At 42.3% G+C, this 22,006-nt stretch overlaps 1 long non-coding RNA gene across 2 annotated transcripts in view; it reads right to left on the bottom strand.

The window, feature by feature from the left end:
* Positions 1-399: 399 nt before the first annotated feature.
* Positions 400-22,006, bottom strand: part of LOC138481480 (uncharacterized) — a 267,586-nt gene continuing 245,979 nt past the window's right edge. Inside the window, exon 3 of one of the 2 annotated variants that reach the window (XR_011274253.1) lies at positions 400-1,184. This is a non-coding gene — a long non-coding RNA (uncharacterized lncRNA). Of the gene's footprint in view, positions 1,185-20,343; positions 20,456-22,006 lie in introns of those variants that run through there. The other variant, XR_011274254.1, reaches the window with a different exon arrangement.

Here is a 22,006-nt window from a genome sequence, read left to right as displayed (position 1 = left end):
GGATACCACATTTTGCCAGAGGGCAGTCTTCCCACAGTTCCCAAGGACCCCCTACCCAGGGATCCTCCATCATTTGTCCGCCCCCACAGTTGGGATCCAAGTTGTTTGGTCCTTTCCTGGTCAACTGAACAAAGGATCCTAGGGAATAGCTAGTGTGAACAGCATTGTGTTTCTTACCGCAGAAAGAATTCTAAAGGTGAGAAAGCAGAAAGTGTTCTAAAATTGCAACTGACAATAATGCATTGTGTAATTTTTGACAGTTTATGAAACCAGCATGTGTCAATAAATGTGTGTACATTTCTTTGCTTTCAGCTCGCCTACAATGTTCAATGATTGCATAACGTGTATACCTGTTGGTGCTTTTATTCTCATCTATAAAGTATCTTATGAAATAACGAAGGCTATGCATGGCTATTTATTGTGTGATACATTATTTCTGTAAGGTGTAAAGAAATGTGCTTGGTAAACCCCAAGTTATAAATACATATTTTTTCATACAGAATAATTACATTGAAATGCCAATGCAATACAAATGAGATAGGAAAAGTGTGCCCCTGCTGCTCACTAAGTCCTGCTTTTGCTACAGAAAGTGACCCCTATGTGAGTCTAGCCCTGTGCTTAGTGGCAAGCTAGTAAATCTCACAAAATACCCAACAGGTGTAAGCTGATAACACCTTACACCCCTTCTGTAGCATCATAACCAACTTAAGTAAAATAGTCCAAAGTGAAAGAATTTCCTGTCAAGTTTCTATAAAAATACTAGCTTAACACACGGTTTCGCCCAGGATTTCAATTCTCAGATTTTTAAATCTCTGATGGGTAAGTCTAACTTCATTTTCTTCAGCAGTTTCATTGCTTCATTTTTTAGTAGCACAAATTCTCAGATCAGTAAGTCTTGCTTGAGTTTCTTCAGCAGTTTCATTCTTTTGTTGTTCAGCAGCACTGATTCTCTTAACAGCAAGTCGTGTTTCAATTTCTTCAGCAGTTTTGTTGCTTTGTTTTTTATCAGCACACATTCTCTGATAAGTAAATCTTGCTTTAGGTTCTTCAGCACTTTCTTCAGCACTTTCATTGTTCTGTCTGAAAGCATGTTGAATTCTATCAGCTTCATGGTCTTGAGATATTACTTCTTCAGAATGTTGATCATGTTTCAGCTTTCAATGTTTTTTTTTGATTCAGCATTTCTGTAAAAATATATGTGTGATATTAATGCATCAATGAAAGGAGAGAATACAAAACAAAGAAGTATTTTTCTTAAACATGGAACCTGATTCAAATCAAGTGATTAAGTATGTCATCTTCAAATTGTAGCAGAATTCAATTCGATTTCATGAGAGTGAAGTAACTGTCCTTTACAAAATGTTGTGATAGAAATTAATCAGGTGTGGGACATGTTTCAGCTTCAATACACAATGATGAACACTTTCTACAAATGACCTGAAGGTGGTGGTGGAACACCACAAAATGTAATGCCAAAAAAAGAAATAATAATTATCTCAGGAACTAGATGACCTATTCAGCAAGAAATAGTTGCATTAATTTGGCAATGAAATAAAGAATATTCCATGCAAGAGTCATGACACCAGACTTCACCATTTATGAGGAGTTATGTCCCAAGAATACCACATACAAACCCACAAACAAACATGACTTTGTTATATATATATGAGAGCATTCAGATTGGTCTCAGTATGGATTGAAATGGTGCTCAAGACAATGTGAGTCAAAGGGTTCCACAATGTTTGAGTCAGCTGTTGAGTTGGATTGAACAGATGCTTTCACTTGGTCAAGTCTTTGAGTGGTGAGATGCATCCAGTGGTTTGAGTCAGTGGTCAAGTTGGGTCCACACAAGGTGCTCAATGTGCCGCAAGTCAGATGCTTTGACTATGATGAATTGGTGCTCAAGAATACGTGATGGCCGTCACTTGATGACATGGAAATGGCTCAAAGATGCAAGTAAGTAGCTTGAAGTTCATGGAGTGCCAAAATAAGCAACAAATGTTGTGTGTTGGCTTGAAGGGCATCAAGCAGAGTCAAAGTGGGTCGAAGATAGATTGTAGCAATGAAACAGGATTCCAGCTGCTCTTGGACTTTGGGGTTGCTGTGTGTCCCAATCCAGAGGTTCCAGGACAAGGTGAGTCTGTCTGATTCACTTCCACTCCGAGGAGCATGTCTGGCACTTCATGTTTTTTTGCACCTCAAGCGACAGATTCTTGGTTGCAGTGCAGCAACAGTGGAGCCTTAGTACATCAGAGGTTCACCTCCAATGTACCTTGGTTTGTGAGTAAAGTTTTCCTCTGTCTTCTGTTTCCACCTCCCTAGCAGAGGACTTTGGAATAGACTGCACTGGCAACAGAGGACCTAAGGTGTATGCATCTTATTATTCAAAGAATCTAGAAATTAATCAAACAAAGACACATTTCATAGGTCTCCCTCTCTTTTTAAATGTAAATGCCCACAGGAGACTGTTTCAAAGCAAGCTTGTTGTAAGGCATCCACTCTCTGCTTTTGTAACATGTGCCCTTTGCCTTATGACATGACACCTGGAGTGCCCTACTTGCAGAACATTGAGGAGATATAGAGGGATTAAGAGAACCCTAATGGAAAACAAGATGGTAGGACCCTTCACCAGGCCTACCTTTTGAGGTCTGGCTACTCAAACCCACTCATTTACTATGCCTGCTGGCTTCAAAGACATTCCAATGATCAGCATCCTGGTGACTTTATTATGTAGTGCTGCTCATCAAGCAACATTTTCAGGAGATCTAAGGGAAGTTATGTTGCCCTGGGGGCAGCTTTTTTGGATGCAAATGTGAGATTTGAAATGCTCCATGCCACAGTGGCACAGTAATGCTGGTGCCTTAATGTCAATATACTGGTTAAAGCAAGATACCTGTGTTATTTATAATTTTAACATGGAGCATTTTGAAAGGGGGTCTGCTGTACAGGCTCTGCCTCTATTAAACAGAAGGGCCTGTGAAGTACAGGAATGCACTGGACCAAGTTAAGGGTCTGGTGGCGGGCCCGGTTATACCTTGTGTGAATCACATCAAGGATACACTTTTCACGCTCAATAAATCTGTATTGTGTACAGTCCCAGCTGATGTGGACCAAACTGCAATCAGAAGAGTAAAGTGGGCCATTGTTTCTTATACAAAATCAAAGACGGTGGAAGAGTGTTGTAAACTGAAATTAGGTCCAGATTATCTGGTTACTAAGGGACATTTTGGATATGAAGGGTTTTTGGACAAAGTTATCCCCCAACCCCTCTAACAGCACAAACACTTTACTTGGCCTTTAGGTTGGGAACTCTGACTCAAAGAATATGGCAAAGTACTACTTTATTATCAGTTCAATAAAGTAGGGAAATCTGGTGAACAACTAATTGTATTGCACGCACACTCAGTTGCATTTCAGTACAAAAAGGCTTTATACCTTAATGTACGTCAAGCTATGACATCATCCTACATACCAAATATTAAAACCTATTGGATGAGGGGATTGGTTAGGGGAACATACCTACTTATGACCCCTATTAGTGTTAGTAATATTATCGGTTGCCCCTTCTCTGGCAGGCAAGCCTCAGACCTCCCTCTAATTATGTATAATTTAGATTATCTCAGCCTAACAGTATTGGATTGGCCCATGCAATATTGTATGATCATCGTTATGTAGGCCCGCATGATAGGTTGCCATCCTCTCCCAAACTTGAACACTCAGCTCACTAGCAGCACTTAAGAAAAATGAAACTCAGGTGCAGAGAACAACGTCAGACCACTGCCCACTTTTTTATTTAGTTATTCTACCATCCTCCACCAGCCAAGACTTCAGCCAAGGCTTCTAATTTGTTCTTCACCTTAATATATATCATTATCTTCATCTGAATAGGTTTTGTTTTCTGGTCTTACACCACGTGTGAAGAGACCATGATTTTATTCATTCCCTCTTTTATTTAGTGCTATTTGATTCAATTATCCTGGGTGGCATTACCCTCTACGGCCTCTGTACACTTGTACACTTAATCTAAGAGACATATGTCCTGTGTACATTGCTTATCCTCATTAACTCCCTTTGTACCTTGCAATTGCTTCTTACTGTGGCATCCTTGATCTCGGGACATGCAGCTATCCTGTGTTGGTGTACAAATTCACTTTTCAGCACCTGTCAGATCTGCAGCCCTGGTCTCTCTCCTTCGGGCCTTTCACTCAATTTTATTCTGAGCCGCCATCCATATTTCAACATGGCTGCTTTATACATGTTATCATTTACACCACGTGTCAAACTAAAGGGAACTCCCTACTCCCTACTGGACGGGAACTGAAGGGAGCAATCAGACATAGACAAACCAAACGGTGTTCCCATTGGATATGGTTTAGGTGTGACTCAAAAAGCAATTCAGCATAAGAACATGCAAAAATCCTTAATCATCCAATTCCAGGTGTACATGATATGTACGTAAGTTCATAGTGTGATGCAAAAAAGGACCATGGGATGAAAAGCAGTTATTGTTTTTTTTATTATTATTCAGAAAGTCAAAAATGAGTAATTGACACAATTCTAAAACAGCAAAGGTAAAGATTGTGTATGACATAAATTCACGAAAACAGAAGAAAAACAGACTAAATTAATACAGAAGTGTATATAGACATGATCACAAAGAAACAGAATGATTTTTTTCTTCTGAGTACTAGGACCGAAAAAACCTAAAGCATACAAAACAGGGAAAGATTGTCAATAAACAACTTTGGATGGTGCAATGAATCTTGCACAATAGCTGACTTGCCCTAAATAAGGTAAGTGTGAATCCATTTGTAGACAGTTAGTTTGCCAAATAACCAACATTCAAACAATATTATACTTATTAGAACTGAAGCGCAGATATGGTATGAAAAGAGTCTATTAATGGGGATTAGGATAGAAACATAATCAAAATTGGGTCAACGCCATCCACCATTGCAATAACATAAATTAACATATGATTCAAATTCAGCGGGAACACCAAAATTGGGGTTTTGGCGGAAATTTCAATTAACAACTGCCTTCTTCAGGATGAAATGTCTCTTATTAGCACCTAGAGTAACATATACATATTGTTTGCCAAATAGAAATAGAACTTCACTCTCCAGAGATCTTATTAAAGATATCATGTATATAACAAAACAGGGGGTACTCAATACACCTGGTGACAGGGAGAATCTCAACAGTATGAAAACACCCAACTACCACTGTCAAAGTGCCTAGAGTCTGCCAGTGTACCGTCACCAGAAAGTATTCAGCATGTTCTACCTTATGTTCTAACATGTATTCTCCTTTCTGGACCCTTCCTAGGCCCACTGATGACAGAGGAGTGGGACGGCGCTCCTCAAAGGAAATAGACAGCAGTATGGCTTGATGTCCTTGATGTCTTTGTTGTCTTCTTGCACTGTACTATGAATATTCTAATAAGACCGACTTGCAGCAACACTAACACTATTGCTCATTTATATAAACCAGCATACCAGCATACTAACAAAGGACTTTACTGTGGTATTCACAGATATTATACGACTAATGTCATATGTAACTTTAACATTAGCTGAACTGGTATGTGATTTGTAAAGCCCCACTTTACTCTTAGAATGATTTATTCTGCAGACCACTCTCACTTAGTGTTGTGCAATAACAGTGTGAGAAAGATGAACCCAAAGCCTCCCTCCATAGGAGTGAAGACCAGAGATTCATGAAGGTAGAGGTTCCCTTCACTGAACATCCTCAGGACACATTTTGAAGTACCAAGTAGTGTGCCTGCTTTTGAGGATCTGAGACCTAGGACACACGGATCCCCACAGGTAGTGTACCTGGAGATAACTGACAAGACCTGAACCTGTGGGGATTGAACAGAAGAGAGCTTCAATTCAAGTGGTTCTTAAGAGCAGAACCCTCCACACCCACAAACAGAAAGTGCTACTTGTGGCTCTTGTTGTTGCCAGCAGACCCAAAAGTACATTCAAGCCAGCTTTAAACGGCAAATCTGCCTTTGAAACGTCATTTGAATGAGCAAATTTTAATTCGTTGGCTTGCTTTTTGAGCCTACTATGTCATACACTAGTGGTCTAGTGTAAGTTTATAATCTATAAATCCGCATGTTCCTAACCTTGGCAACTGAAATATGGCTAGTTCCCAGAAAGGTAGGAAAAGGCAAAAATGGAGCTCCAAATGCCATAACCTCCTTTTATTTAACATATAGCTTTGGTCTCTTTTTTTCAGAATCCAGCAATCCACGCTTCACAACCCCCATAAACACTAAGCAAACTGCATGTTGTAATGTGTTCTGTTTGGGGTAATGGAAATCAAAAACTGGGTATCATTAGCCTTGTTTAGCTGATAAATAATATATTAATGCCAACATGTCTAATAGGGTCCAGATGTATAAGTTATATAACAGTGGCATCAAGGCTTATCCCGAAGGCACTCCACATCTTAGTGGACAGGATTGAAATTGAAAAGGGGGACAGGAAACTGCCAATATTATGCTTTCTAAGAAGGATGAGAACCAGTACAGTGCTTTATCGAATATACCTATGCAAGTCAGGTCATTGAGGAGAAACTGATGTCCAGCAGTGTCACACTATGTAGACAAATGTAGTTAAATTATAGCACTAACACAGCTGTAATCCACAACACCTCTCACATCATGCAGCATGGGCATACGATGTTAGATATAGGCATATAATAAGCCAGGTCTTCAGGGTCAGCAAGTGGTTTCTCAAATAATGGCTTCACAGTTGGCTGTTTAAAGGCAGCTGGAAGCATAGCTGAACTAATTGATGACTTTATCAAACTTAAAAGGTACACTTGTATTCCAGGAAGTGGGAGGAGTTTCTTCAAAACATTTGAGGGCACAGATCCAGATGAGAGCCTGTTTTTATTTAATTCTTGCATAATAGTAGATGTTTGTAAATGTGCTATAGTTTCAAAATGTATAAGAAAATACTTTGTATTCAATGTTTCTACTGTGCTAAATCCAGGTAGCAGAGCTACAGATATTTGATCAAGGTTTTTGTAGGTGGTAACAGTTTCTTTTAGAAAAGTCTTTCTATAAGAAATACTAAATCCCCTAAGCTAGGTTGACATCCAATTTAGATTCAGAGGGATGTAAGTTCAGATGATCTCTATTCTTTCAGGATAGAAAATCTAGACTCTCCCTTTCAAGTTCTTTTTTCTAAATGATGAAGGGTTCATTGTTTAGAACCCTGGGGCTCATAGCCCACAATGAAATATAAACTAAAAATAAAAATTCATCAGACGCCTGACTTCTAGGCTCCTCTCTCAAACAAAAACAAAAGGCAAACATTCAGCCCACTATAAAATCATGTGATCCTAATGACTAATCCATTCTCAAGCAACCAGGCCTACACAGAAGTGGTTTACCATGAAGCCAAATTAAAGGTCTATCTGAAAACCAAAGCTCAAGCCAACAATGAATGGAAAACATTTATAAGCCACCTTCACTCTTCTCCGATCTGACATTTGATATAGAAACCTGGAGAACTATCAACCAATACTTAATATGAAAAATAATAACATCAGCGACAATAGCAGAGGCAAAATCAAGGTGCTGCATAACCCTGTTGATGACCTTCGTTTCATCTCAATCTAGAATACCCTCAAACCTCTAATCATAGTTGTCATTTAAAGCATTGTTCCTTAACTTAGGTTTACTCCTTATAGAGACAAAACGTCGGAGGCGGCCTCTTACGAACGTTCGTGTTTGTGCCGCTGTGTGGAGGTGCAGCTTGACGTATTGTGTGAGCTCACTGCCGAGGACGCCGAGGGTCCTTTTTTCCAACTTGCTGCGGGGTTCCCGCAGCGGGCCTGTGTCTCGAGGCGGTCCTGCTTCCCGAGGCTCCCCGAGACAGAATTCTGCCGTATGTCTCCTGGATGGCACCCGCATGTGTTCATTAGCGGAGGGGCCGATGAGAGACCCTAACAACGACAGCAGCTGCAGAGGAGCCAGGGGGTCAGACCTGAGCGAACTACGGTGTGGCAGTAAAGTGTGGCCATTGTTTGGAGCAGACTGACCAACCTACGGTGCTGAACCGGTGCACTGTGATAGCTGGCTCGCTTTACTGGGCCTGTTCTCCTTCGACCCAGAAGGAGAGGTGAGTTGAGCAGGGTGTTTTTTTTTTGTTTTGTTTTTTGCTTGGTACTATTTCTTCTAAAAGTGCAATCCATGCACATATACAGTTTTTTGGCTATTAAGGCGACTCACCATTCTTAGCCGCATTTGTTTACTGACTTGTTCCATCGGCCCTTAGCAAGCTCTATTGGCTTGTGGTCTGGCAGGGAGGAACATTGGTCTTGGTGTGTAAGCCCCGGAGACTGCGAGCTGTTGCCTTTGATCCAGGGCAATTTACCATTGTTACTCACCATTAACTTTGGCCACCAAGGGAGAGGAACTGCCTGGCCAGCTTGGGAGGATGCTGACATACCGTTTTCTTCCTCCTTGGGACTTTGAGGAACAATTATTCCTCGCCTTGGTTTTAGTAACCTCTCCGCAATCCTGATCAGAGTATTCCTTTATCTCTGACTAGTGAATTCTTAGTGGCCACAGGTCCATAGCGCCAACATGCAGCATGCAGCGGGGGAAACGGTCGGCTCATTCGATCTACAATTTGCGGAAAACTAAGACCCAACCCACAAAGGAGAACATGGAGACCTATAAGAATGGTCTCAAACCAAAGAAGAATGCTAAATACACCAAGCCGGTGGTGCAAGGTGCTATCACCAAATTTTTCCCAGTGAATCCTCCCCCTGAAATTAATTCCACCGCCATTGAGGAAATTGCAGCCCCCGTCCCCAGTGACTGCATTTCTCTGAACACCACAAATTTTGACGACATTGACAACAACTCCCTCCTTGATCTCTGTTTGAATATACAGAGAGGGATGTTGGCACAAAGACCACAATTGGCTACTAGTGGCATAATACCCCCCACTGGAAATAACATGAGCACTCCCCCCACCGGCTTGCACAATTCAGTGGGGAGTAGTGGTCGATTATCTGCTTCGCCCAATCTAGCCATGGCAGCTATGGAGGATGTTCCGGAAAATGAGGGTGACGAGAATATTAGACCACATCCCGGCGCTACTAAGATAGCAGAGCTGCAATCATCTGTTGCTGCTCTTCAATTTGCGCTTAAGATTCTGTTGCAAATGGCTGGGCGTATTCTGCCAAATACCAACATCCTCACCCAGGCAATAGAACCGAAGGAACATCCCCGTGAAGGGGCGGAAGTCAATTTATCTACCGCCATACATCTAGTGGAGGGGACGGAGGACCAGGGAAATATAGTAGGGGCTATTGCTGGGACACCTGAATCTATTCCCAGTGTGGCAGCCCACGATGTACCCCTCGAGAGTGAAGATGATCCAGAGTTAGAAATAAGTGCCTATGCGTTCCCATCATGAAAACAACGTAAATTGGCGAAAAAGGCACTTAAAAACAAGAAAGCCAAAATAAATGTTGCTCCCTCCATTTTGGTGCCACAGAGCACTGGAGACATGCTCAAAAAAAGCTAGGAAAAGACTAGCCAGAGCGGCAGTATGGGCAGCAACGACTAAAGGTCTTCTTACTGACTGGCTGGTGCCGGGAGAGAAATCTATCAGTATGGACTCAGAGGAACCACTTAGAGTTGCCGAGGAACCAGGGATCGAACTCTGCTCGCCTACAAGAACTGTGCCATACGCAGGGTCGGTTGAGGAGGAAGACACATTAGTCTCTGTATTGCCTGACCCAGAGAGCGAGCCCAAGGACACCAATGAGAACTGTATTTGTTTCATTAAGAATGTATATTTGAGCAGCAAAAACACCTGGCTGGCACGCTCGGAATTATTATTTAGACTCTATTATATTCCACAACTTTGTGTCTTGAAATCTGAGGATTTCCTGTTTGTCGAGCCTTTGAATGGTCCCAACTCCTATGTCTCTGCTCTACACTGTACTTTTTTATCGACAGCTCGACTGATTAGGAAATATAAAGAGGAATTGAGGGCAGTGGACATTGACATCGATGTGGATCCGAATGAGAGTGAGCAGGGTATCGACCTTGTAGACACTACCACTCTGAGCCCCTCAACGAATGATCCCAAGCCAGTGGCAGGGAACAATTCAGAGCTGGCCGTAATACAAGTCCTAAAAGCACTTCTGGAATCCCTCCCGGGAGCCCTTCAGAACCTCTGATCCTTCTCTCTACTTACTTGGAACTGCAGTGGCTTTGCCCATTTACTAAGGCCTGACGGTTCTGTAGACTTATTGTCTAAGTACAGTTGCATCTGTCTTCAGGAGACCTGGGCACTGGACCCTTTATTATTGGACGGTTTTGTTATGCATCAATCTTTTGCAAAATGGGGTATCAAGGGTCGCCCATATGGGGGCTTACTTACGGGGGTGGTTAACACAGTTGTATCTCATAGGATTCAGTGTAAATCTGAGGAGAATCTATTGGCAGTAGAGGTGGAATACAGTGAAGAAAGTGGTCTCTGTAGGTTCCTTCTCATAAATTTGTAACATCCACCTGGGGCGGTAGTCAGAGAACACTTACAAGAAGATTTACAGGATCTAATGTCTTCTTGGTCACTGACGCCTGGTAATGATGCAGTGGTTGTTCTGGGGGATTTTAATTGCCATATGACAGGCAACATACTTGCATCTTCTAACCCTAAACTACATGCAACATGCTTAATCATACATGACAAAAGGGAGATTGAAGGTTTAGGATGGCTTAAGCTGTTTGATTCTTGGGACCTAGGTATAATCAATGGATGCACTCCCGGAGATAGACCTGGGAAACACACTTGGTCCAATGGCATTTCCTCTATCACGCTGGACTTCATATTTATGTGCCCCAAGATGCAGTCAAAAGTTGTTGATATGAGGGTGATGAACAATAACTGGAGTGACCATGCGTTGCTTCTCTGTACAATCTGTCTACCTAGCCATCCTGTTTTATTATCGAAAATCGGTAGTATCAACCTTAATCATGCAGGGTCTAGAATAGCCTGGTCTGAAAAGAACATTAGATCGGCTACCGAAGCCCTTAAACCAACTTCTCCTGGTGGTCTCCCTGATTTCAACTCTATGACCGTCAATGCCATTGAGGATTGGATACTGGCATTCTCGGCCAAGCACGCCACAGTGAAAATGGGATATATGCTAAGAACTGAGGGTAGCAACCCTCCTTATAATAAAGAAATTAGGGATGCCAAGAGAGGGCTGAGAGCGGAAATACGGGGTATTAAGACCTTGAACTTGCCGGTTATCCTCTACTGCGAGAGTGTAAGAAAAGCTAAAAAGAGATATAGAAATAGCGTTAAGAACATAAATAAAGCAGAAAGAAATATTGCCTATCAAAGGCTAGTGCAGACTATATGGTCTAGGAACTCTCGCAGTATCTGGTCACTCCTAAATGAGACTAGGGAGAAGGTTAAAGGCCCGTTAGTTAACCCCATTAGTGAGGAGAATTGGGTAACATTCTTAATTGGTCGTAACACAGGGGAGAAGGAGTCCTTTATTACATCTCTTAATAGGATGCCCTGTTATCCTCCCTTTGATGTTTCCCCTGAGGCCATTCTGAATAAGATAACAGGTCTTAAGTCTTCCAGAGCACCTGGCCCTAATGGGCTGGCAAACGTAGTTATTAAGAACTTCCCTGAACTCTGGGCCGACATATTCTCCCTACTATTCGTAAAGATCTTAGCACAGGGGGCTATTCCCCAATCTTGGCAAACAGCTATTCTCATTCCGGTGTTTAAAAAGGGCAACCGCGCAGATCTGAATAATTACAGGCTTCAGTCCATTTTAGATATTTCAGGCAAACATTTTGCCTCTTTATTATTAAGTGAACTGCAAAAATGGGCAGAGGAGGCAAACATACTTAGTAGATTTCAGTGTGGATTTCGGCGGAATTTCTCCACCTCGCACAATCTACTGGTGATGGATATACTTCGCACACGGGCACTCCACAAGGGACAACATCCATTATATGCACTATACATAGACTTTAAGGCTGCCTTTGATTCTATCCCCAGAGCTAGACTCTGGGTGAAGCTTGAAGCAATGGATTTTCCCGCTGGTCTCCTTTACTATCTGCGACTCCTCCATCAGGATACCACTGTCCGCCTCAGACTCAATCAGGAAGGTGCGATGACCAGAAAAGTAATTCAAAATAGGGGGGTAAAACAGGAATGCGTCACCGCTCCCCTTATTTACAATCTCTATGTGCATGACATTCCAGCAGCTTTGGCTGGTGCAGAGAACTGCCCTCCTAAAATAGGTGAGGCACCTTGTGTAGTCTTAGCATATGCAAACGACTCGGTTGTATTTGATAATACCATAAGTGGGCTTCGACATTCTGTGAACATTCTGTTGGAATATCCCAGGACTAATGGACTCACTATTAATTTAGATAAGACCAAGGTGCTTAGATTCACCAGGAAAAGAGCATCTAGAGTAAATCTGCAATTAAATCATATACCATATGCTCCTTCTTATCGCTATCTGGGAGTGGAAATTGAGCCCAATGGTGATTACCATCAATGTAGACAAGGACGCAAAATTAGGGCGATGCATTTATAGCCACATTTACTAATAAACAGGGGGGTTTCACACTTTGGGGGACACGTCATTTTTACCTTCAAGTATTTACCCCCCATGATCATCTATGGTCTCGAGTCCCTCCTTTCATTTGATCTAACTTGGCTCCAGGTGATGGGGGGCAAATTTTGGCGTCGGATATTGGGATTGTGCCTGGGAGTTCCTATGGCCCTAATAAGACTTGAATTGGGCCTCCCATCACTGAGAGCCACGGTACTTAGAAGGAGGGCAAGGCTATATCTTAAAATGATCAGCAGGCCTTCCAATCCCTTATTGATGGTGATCCACCAGGAAATGGCCAAAAAGTATACCACTTCACCTCTAATCAAAGATATGGAATTTTTTTTGGCAGATATTGGCTGGACACACAGAGGGATAGCCTTTTCCAAGGAAGTTCAAAATGCTCTTGGGAAAAGGGTAGACCTGTGGGACTGGCTGGAGAATTTTGCACATTTGAGCACTCTAAAGTCCTATCATTTCATAAAATATAGATTATATACTTTTATGAAACCCCAAGTGTACCTTAATCTCTGTCCCTCAAAACGGCTCAGACGTTTTATCATTCTGTTTAGATTAGAACAGCTGCCCACTTGGAGCAATTTGGGAGCTAGGGAAAATATCCCAGCCCTAGAGCGAGTTTGTCGCCTATGTAAAGTAACAAAATGCCTGGAAACAGCCAAACATCTCCTGACGGAATGCCACTCATTAAATTGCATAATACTATCATATCTTGCCGAATTTACACATAATCCTTTAACTATATGTGAAACCCCATTCTGGCTCTATTGCACATATTCTTGCAATATGCATCTTCTCATTGCACTTTATAACATCTGGCAACAGATCGAAGTAAGACTGGGGTCTCTGATCTGAATAAACTGAGAATGGCAGAGCCCAGAACAGATATGTTAATATGGACTTGGTGTAGGCCCTTTGCTAACTTCTGGCTCCTTAAGAACTTGATTTAAGTAACTCTGTGGAGAGTTGTGCATTTTCCTTTTTCTTCTTAATCTTTATTTTATTAGTGTAGGCCCTCAAGTGTGTACAGAATTCTGGGAAAATTAGTAATATACAAACATTTTTGATGTAATATGGGATCTATTACTAACGGCTTATTTAAAAATTCGTTTTGTTTACTTCTTTTTATGCATAATATTCTTTCACGGCTTGTTTTTTCCTGGTTTGGTACTAATGTATTAATGTATATAACATATGTTGTTTCTTCTTTTTAACATGTGTAAAGTTTGAATTTATTTTCAACCTATATCACATTAAAGAATAAATAAATAGAGACAACTTCATCCCTTTTAAAGAAACCAAGCCCTTACCCAGCAACACCCTCATTCCCAACTTCAACATTTTGAATGTATCCCATCATTCTGACATTTTCAGACAGATCAGATCAGTCCTATTCTGAAGACTCCATGTTGTCTTCCTTTTACAACAGAAAGCTGTCCTCCATGACAACGCACAACTGATCAGGGGTCCTACACAATTTGATCATATCACTCTAGTCCTCAAAATCTACAGTGGTTACAACCAAAACCCAAATCATTGTCAATAGCTATATGACTGATACCCCTAATGTTGCCATTATATTGGCAAAATATTAAAAACATATGTTTTAGGGCGACTGTGATGATAACAAAATAATTTAGGAAGTTTTAAAAGGGTGACATCTAGTTCAGGGGAATGTACCACCCACTCCAAATCAGTAGCGCACAATTTTCCTTTAATTAAGTTCTTTTTCTGAACTTGCGCCCACCAATTCAACAGTATTGATTCACTACAGCCTACCTTCCCTTTGGGGACAAGAAACACGCAGGGTTGCACTGAAGTTGTATTTATTATTAAAATATGCACACATTAATCATCTATGAGATTCTAACATCAATGGTCAAAAAGGCATTATTATGAAAGTGAACCTTTAGTACACACACATCACTATGGGTACATTTGAATTATCCTGAGTGCACATCCCCATGCATTGAACAGTGTATGAAAGCTTGGGATAAAATTATCATTTTATTTAAAAAAATCTAATTAAATCAGAACATCCCAGCCTATCTAAATTGTTCTACTTCTTATTAATTACAAATTACCATTCCCCCTACACTTAGTGAATCTGTCAGAAATTCAAACCGCGACCTAGAAAACTCAATTGCAAAACAAGTTTCTTAATATTCCCGTGTGTGTATCCCTTACAAGATGAAAAAAACAAATATGTTAACTAATTTTGCTTCAGTAATGTTTCTAGTGCATGACCATGTTAAAGTGCTCATTAGTCAACTTCAATGGGAAAATTATAGTCGGGAAAATAAGTGACATGCAATAACCCTTTCCCCCTTTCCTTGAATGGATCAGCAAAAGTAACAGCACCCTACTTGGTGATATAACCCGGAAATAACTTCAATTACTTTACTTTTCTAGGTATGCACATAGTAACATGTCCTTTGCTCTTCTGTACCTGTACATTGCACAGAAGAGGAGTCAAGAAATATCCCAGTTCACACACTAGAGGATCTATTACATCAAATCTATAATTCCAGAAGCACATATGCTTCTGAAATATTTACTTATTTCCCTGGATGTACTGTTAATATACATACCCGGCCCTCAGTGCATATTCATGACAGGGCCCGGGGTTAAATCTTTTAGCCTGGAGAGTAATGCTCCTCTCAGGATTATTTCCCCTTTATATTATACTTACATCTGAGCTTCTTTTGGCTGGCTCACAGACAGGGTGCACCCTGTCAAGGACTTGTTCAATTCTCCCTCTCTAGAAACAGGTGGGCATCAGTCAGCAAGAAGGGGTAAGCTTATCTCCGCAGGCTGGTCTCCCTCTTTCTGTATTGTGGCTGGTATTAAATCTCTTCTACTGATGAAAACATGGGTCTTCAACTCCAGGTAAGTCTATTTGACAGTGCTCTGATAGTAATCTGTAAATTGGGTACAAAAAGGAAGTCAATATATTCCATTCTCCTTTCTGTTTTCATCAATTCTGCTTTTTCTTCTTCTTCCTCTCTATCAGTCAGGGAGTGAGGGAATGTCCCTAGAATATTTTGGGTTAAACTTCTATAGAGCAAAAAGACCAGACCCCTTAAAGGTGTGTACAATTTCTCTAATCTAATTGGTCAATGTATGTGATTGGACAGTGTTCCAAAAGTGACATCACACTGAACTCACCCCTCTAAAGTAATTGGGCAAATTAATGAAGACGGTATTCTAATGGGAATGACTTCTAAACCCAGTTCCCTTCCCATCTGCTGTAATCTTGGAGATTTCTGCATTGAACATTTGTAACTTTCTAGCAGCATACTCCACACCTGTAATCATATTACTAATCGGTTAATCAAATTGCTCTCACGCAATTGAACTAAATTGTGCTAGTAATTGATGTGCACGTTGGGCCCTTTCTTCAGTAACACCCTCATCACAAACAGAGCTGCTCAATTAAGGAAATCAGCTGGTCGGAAAAACAGGCAAGTACCTTGGTGCGGCCATACTCCATAGCCACAGGAATTCTCGTTGAGACTGTCGCCTGGTCCCGCAGTGACAGAGAACAACAGACCAACTCCCCACACCAAGGTCATTGTTGCAAAGTAGAGCAAGAGTGTAGAACCCCACCGAAGTGTGCCACTGTCAACAGGGCACCGGCAAAGCTTCTCTGGCGCAACAGCCATAGCAGAGTGGTGCACAGCTCTTGAGATCAGTGGGATGCCGAATCTCTCAAGAGCTTCAGGATGCGATGGCTGCAAGGCTGTACTGGACGGACAACCAGGCAATGGAACAGCAATGGACCAGCAGGAGCGAGATGCATTAGGACAGTAGTACTTTTTAACGCTGTGAAAGTCCTGTAAATTGACTCTGCATATTTTTCTTCTTTGCTTGCACCATTGTTTCCTCTGCTACTGGAGTGCTCAGTGGCTTGTGTTTTCTGCTACTTGCTCCTCCCCTATTAGTAACGGCTAACCCCCCTTCCTCTTTGCCCGCACTGAATCGCTGGGCTGGCTGCCGTTTCACTGCTCGCATTGTGAAATGCATTGCACCATGGACACACAGCAAGTGCCTATTACCTCCCTGGATGAGGTTAGTGAGCCTTTTAGTACTGAGGAAGCTGTTAATTTTACATTCAATGTAATGGACATCCCGGCAAAAACACAAAGCGCGCGGCACATGCCTGCACTCAGCAAAAAGTGAAGTTGAGGCGGACTTGAAAGATAACTTAGCCAGTATTAAAATGACTGACTACTTTCAACCAACTAATAATGGCACCCCTGATGACCCCTGCAGCGTGACTTGTTATCATGAACTCGGGAGACTGGCGAGTATGGAGGAAATGGAAGCTCAACCACCATTAGAGTTTGTCATCACACTGTTTTTGCAACGTTCCGCTAAGGTCTAGTCTTTTTCAACATGGCCGCCACCGAGTTCTGTTTCCGATTCAGTACTCTCGTAATCGGCGCGTTGCAACTTACGGGATTTCTCCTTGTTGCTTACGCTCCTTGTTATTTCCCTTGGTGGTGATCCACCCACTCTATTGCTGACAGTTTGTATTCCTCTCTGCTTCTTTTCAGGCTCTCCGCTTTGCTGTTTGCCTGTCGCCCTTCTCCCTCTTGGCTTCCTTCCCCTTTTTCTGTTTCCCCTGTTCTGTCATTATTGTCTAATTTTGTGTGATTCCTTCCTGTCGATGGATCCTCTCGTTCCGTTTTCTTACCATTTCATTTTTGCCTATTTGTGTATTCCGGACTCCTCTTGATCTCCTGCAGGGAGATTTCCTTCCTGACCACTATTTGTTCTGGATTCTACGTTCATTTGGTACATGCCATCCTGACCGGCGGCAGTACTTTACTCGTGAAGATCTATTTTTTTTTACACATGTGGCTTTTTCCATCCACCGCCCCAGCTGTTGCAGAGAGGAGTCACCGGAGATTCACAGGACTGGAATCACAGTGGCTTCATTCCGAGGCAGACCATATCTGCACAAAAAAAGAAGGCTGAAGCCCGGCGACCTCGGAGGAAAAAGTTGGATTATTCTTCTACAACATCAGGTGACGAGGAAGGGGGAGAGGGAGAGCTCCATTTCCTGAGTGAATAAGAAGATATTACCAACCTACCAGATAATATTACCATCAAACCTGATACTTGTACCGAGGACCTCTTTGAGGCGTTATCAAAATCTCTTGCCTGTTTGGGATACAAAACAATAGCTACTGTGGTGAATGCTCTTACAAATGTCGTAGTGCCCCTGTTCGTTGCTGCTTTCTCTTATTTCCCTGATCTTATTTTCAGCCATATGCTGTTTGAAACCCTGGGAGAAGGCTTTAGTCCCTCGAATGAGGCTATGCTCCAAACATGAAGCTGGGCAGTTCCAGTACCTGGATTAACATTACTGCCTCCAATCACAACTCATACTGACAAACCAACCTATTTGGGATAGTGAGATCCCATTCTTACCTGAGACAACGTCTCTTGTAACGGACCCCCCCCATACTCTACTGGGCTCTAATGACCTCCCTTTGCCCTCTTCACACAATTATCCTTATTCTCCTAACACCTTAACTGAAAGCAGGTTGTCAGAAATGATGTTGAGCATTTTGGAGATGCTATTATTGTAGCTTACCAATAAAACTGAGACTATCATGAGTAGGCTCGACCATGCTGGACACCCTTCTTGTTTCTTTTGACAGCCAGGTGTCAGCTATGGCCGAGCTACGTGCTCTCGTTACCTTTCATACATCTCCCCTGGCATTGCTCCCAAACTCAGAACAGCTCCCTTCGAGCAACTTGTTGCCTCACCTGAACCTGGCCTAAAGCCGGGATACCTTGGTTAAAATTCTTACTGACTGCTTATTATTGCCGCAGAGGCAAGGTCAACTGCGCAAACCTATCAAACCTGCGCTTATGTACGAACCACTGGTGACCAAAAGAAACATTTGAAGTATGAAGGTGTGGCTGTAAGGCTCATCCTAACAAACCAGTTGCCCCATTGTACCCCTTGTTCCAAACTAGACCGCCCATGGTTCCAACTACAAAAGTGAGCAAGGGGTCCTTGCCTGTAACCAACTGTGCTGTGCACACAGGGGAACACGCCAGTATTCTGGCGATTGACTTGGACGCTGAACTGCCTATGGGTCATTCTCTGGGATCTTCAACCTTGGACCACCCGACTACCAGCACTCTAATGAAGCCTTCAACTATGAAACCTACAACGATACCATTTATTCTAATCAAGAAGAAGAGTGCTAACCCTATTTAATCACTTCTCAAAGTAAGGCTGCGGCTAAAGATATGGAGAGCTTGGCCCCAGACACTAACTTGGAATACTCGTTCGACAATCGATCAGAGGAAAATATGACTTTGCCTGGTGATCTGGCACAGTCAGAGCAGGGCACCAGCCCCTCTACCTTTGCAACCACTGATCTGGAATGAATGTTGACCAGGAACCTCTGGGGAGATCCGAGGGGAGGGGTCAGCGCCCGTCAGCCCAGAAATGTAACCGGAGGCAGCTGACGTTAAAACCAGAGTAACTCATGAGGCCCTGCAGATACAGTGCCTTTTCGGTGCCAATGATGGTCTGGTTCTGAACCATGCACACATACAGGACTTATTCCATGGCATATTTCCCTGCGACACATTCAGAGCAATGACATAAAAATCATAGACATATGTGAACAAGCATCCGTTCCTACCTCAATTGTATTTTTCTTTGCTAATTGTACCCTGTCCTATGTATCGGAACACATGGGTTCCTTTTTTCGTGTGGGCTATGAATGTGTGTTTGTGGAAATTGAGTATGGTAAGTGATTCTCCCCACCAAGATGTGAAGGGACAACCCATGCAGCTGTTTCGGGCGGCAAAAATCGTATTGCAGTCCCTAGGTCAGCTTGCATTGCATTGTGAAAACCAGTGATCATGGCCACGGAGAAGAGGCCAAGTTGGAGGCTCAACATGAGATATTCGGCCTCTAGCTCCCAGTCTAGTCTTAGGGGCTTTGCTTAATAATTGGAATACCCATGGACACCATCACTTGTTCGAGGGTGGTGACCTGATAGAGCAAATTGATGGTGGCTCTCGAGGAGACTTGGCTTTCTAATGAGCTGATTATTTACAGTTGGTAAGTACTCCACAAGTTGGCCTTCCAGGGTCCACAGGGCCGATCTAGGGGAGGAATAATGTTAGCAGTCAAGAATCCCCTATCCATGGTGGAAATGGTTACAAACTCACCTAACATACTAGTGGGAAAAATCTTTTTCCCACCTAGGTCACCTGTTCAGGAACCCATTAACTTTATTATAGTGAACATCTATTATCCTCCTTATAGACTACTACATGGCCAGGTTACGTCTGAATTGGAGGCCTTGCCCCACCCCCATCTAGGTTGCCTCCCTTGTATTTTCTGTGGGGACTTTAATTCTCGGATCCCAACCAAATTGCCCCCCTCGGATCGAGATGCTTGCACTTTGCCTGAATCTTCAGACATGGATGTGCTTGCTCGGTTCGGCAAGAGGCGCCTTGAATGGGCAAATGATCTCTATTCCTTTGGATTCAATATGACCAATGTAATTATGCCATCCGATTCCCCTCCCAATACACTCGAATTGGAAATGAAACCTGTACCCTCTTGGATTATGCTCCATAAATTAAAGAATGCTCATCTTGCCCTCCTGGTTAGCATGAACTGTTCAATGCATCCACCGCACCTGGCCTCTGAAGTAGCGTTGAGGGTTAACTCTTCTTTGAATCGTGTGTCCTGGAATGATTGCTGGCTGCTAGCGGTAGTGGCCCCCATGAAGCTAGCATTGATTTCTTATGTCTGGAGCTGTGAGGAAAGACAGTTTGTAAGAACTAGCACTTGTACGGCTGATGCAAACAAAGATTTCGGCAACTTAATAGAGGCAATTATTTCCAAGACTTTTGTAAAAAGAAATACTAAGGCCCGAGTAACAACCAAGAGATCCCATAAACACTTGTTTGATGATCTGATCACCAAAAAGAGGAAAAGAATTGCACACTTCCCTGAGGGATCTATCACAAACAGTCTTGTATCCTTCCAACCAGCCCAAAAATAACTATCGCAAATGTTAAGACATCATATTGTGAACCAGAGTGCTCTTGCTAACTATTTGGCAATTAACATCAACAAAAACAATGTTATGGTTTTTACCTTGTCTCATGGGAAGGTTCATTCTTTAAATTGGTGTTTGGATGGGAATAAACTGGAGGTGGTCAATGAATATAAATAGCTAGGTGTCCTGATTGATAATCAGCTATCAGGTATTCAACACATTGACCTCCTTGAACGAAAATGCTTCCAGACATAGGGTGGATTGGCTAAACTGGCTCGCAGAGGAGAGGGCTATTGCCCAGAGATATTGGTCCAACTATATACTGCAAAGAACCTCCCGATTCTAATGCAGGCTGCACAGTCCTAAGCATCTGCTAACATTCCCACAGTTAGTGGGTTGGAGTCCATATTGTTGAAGACAATGTTTTGATTGCCAGTGCAGGTCCCAGTGGACTTGATCCGCCTCAAATTTTACTTGGTCCTATGCAAGGTGTGATTCCAACTTTCATGTGTTAACACACCTTGGAAGTTGGCTAATGCCCCTCATGGTTCCCTGAATTACTACATCTTTGAGGTGGGACGACTTAAGGCAAGATTTATGCCTAACAGCAATATGGCCAATATTGTTGCAATGGTGATTCAATGCTATTCCATGATACTGGGTCATTCTCATAGCCTGGATTACTATAGACACAAATCTTTAATGACATCCATCATTTTCCAAAGATATCATGACCAGCAGATCGTACATCTATCTGAGATGAGTAACCGTGCTCTGTTCCTCAAATATATCCTATGGCGGGATAGTTGCCCCAAATACATACATCAGTTTGTGGGTATCTCCCTGGTGTGGGAATATTTAAGGATTAAATTGAATGCAGTTAAAACTTTTGAAATAACTGGAGCCTGGTCTAATATTCCTTGGCCTATACGCAATTATAAACTTTGTGGGGAGCTGCAGCTTCAAACTGCCAAACACCTCTTAATGAGCTGTGAGGCATTAGGGTTGCTAAGGAACACCGCTTGTCAAGCTGCCGGAATGGCGTGTCAGTGGGGGAATGGGGGATTTTGATGCTAACAATGGTTTCCTTCACTATAGGCATGGGTGATTGTAACTTAGCTTTTTCTTTCCTGCTACTTGTTGAAAAGTCTTTCAATTTGGTCTAACTATGTAGCACGTTAAATTAACTAATGATGCTAGTCTGAGCTTGTCACAATATGGGATGCGTGTGCTACACATTTCTGTCTTTTTTGCTCTGGTACTTTTACACACACATTGATTTTCCATCTCAAAGTAACAAGCTC

Source organism: Ambystoma mexicanum, chromosome 5p (genome assembly GCF_040938575.1).
Source record: "Ambystoma mexicanum isolate Mex_15411 chromosome 5p, UKY_AmexF1_1, whole genome shotgun sequence".
Taxonomy (NCBI): domain Eukaryota; kingdom Metazoa; phylum Chordata; class Amphibia; order Caudata; family Ambystomatidae; genus Ambystoma; species Ambystoma mexicanum.
Note: the sequence above shows the minus strand (reverse complement) of the source record. Positions and strands in the feature narration are given on the sequence as shown.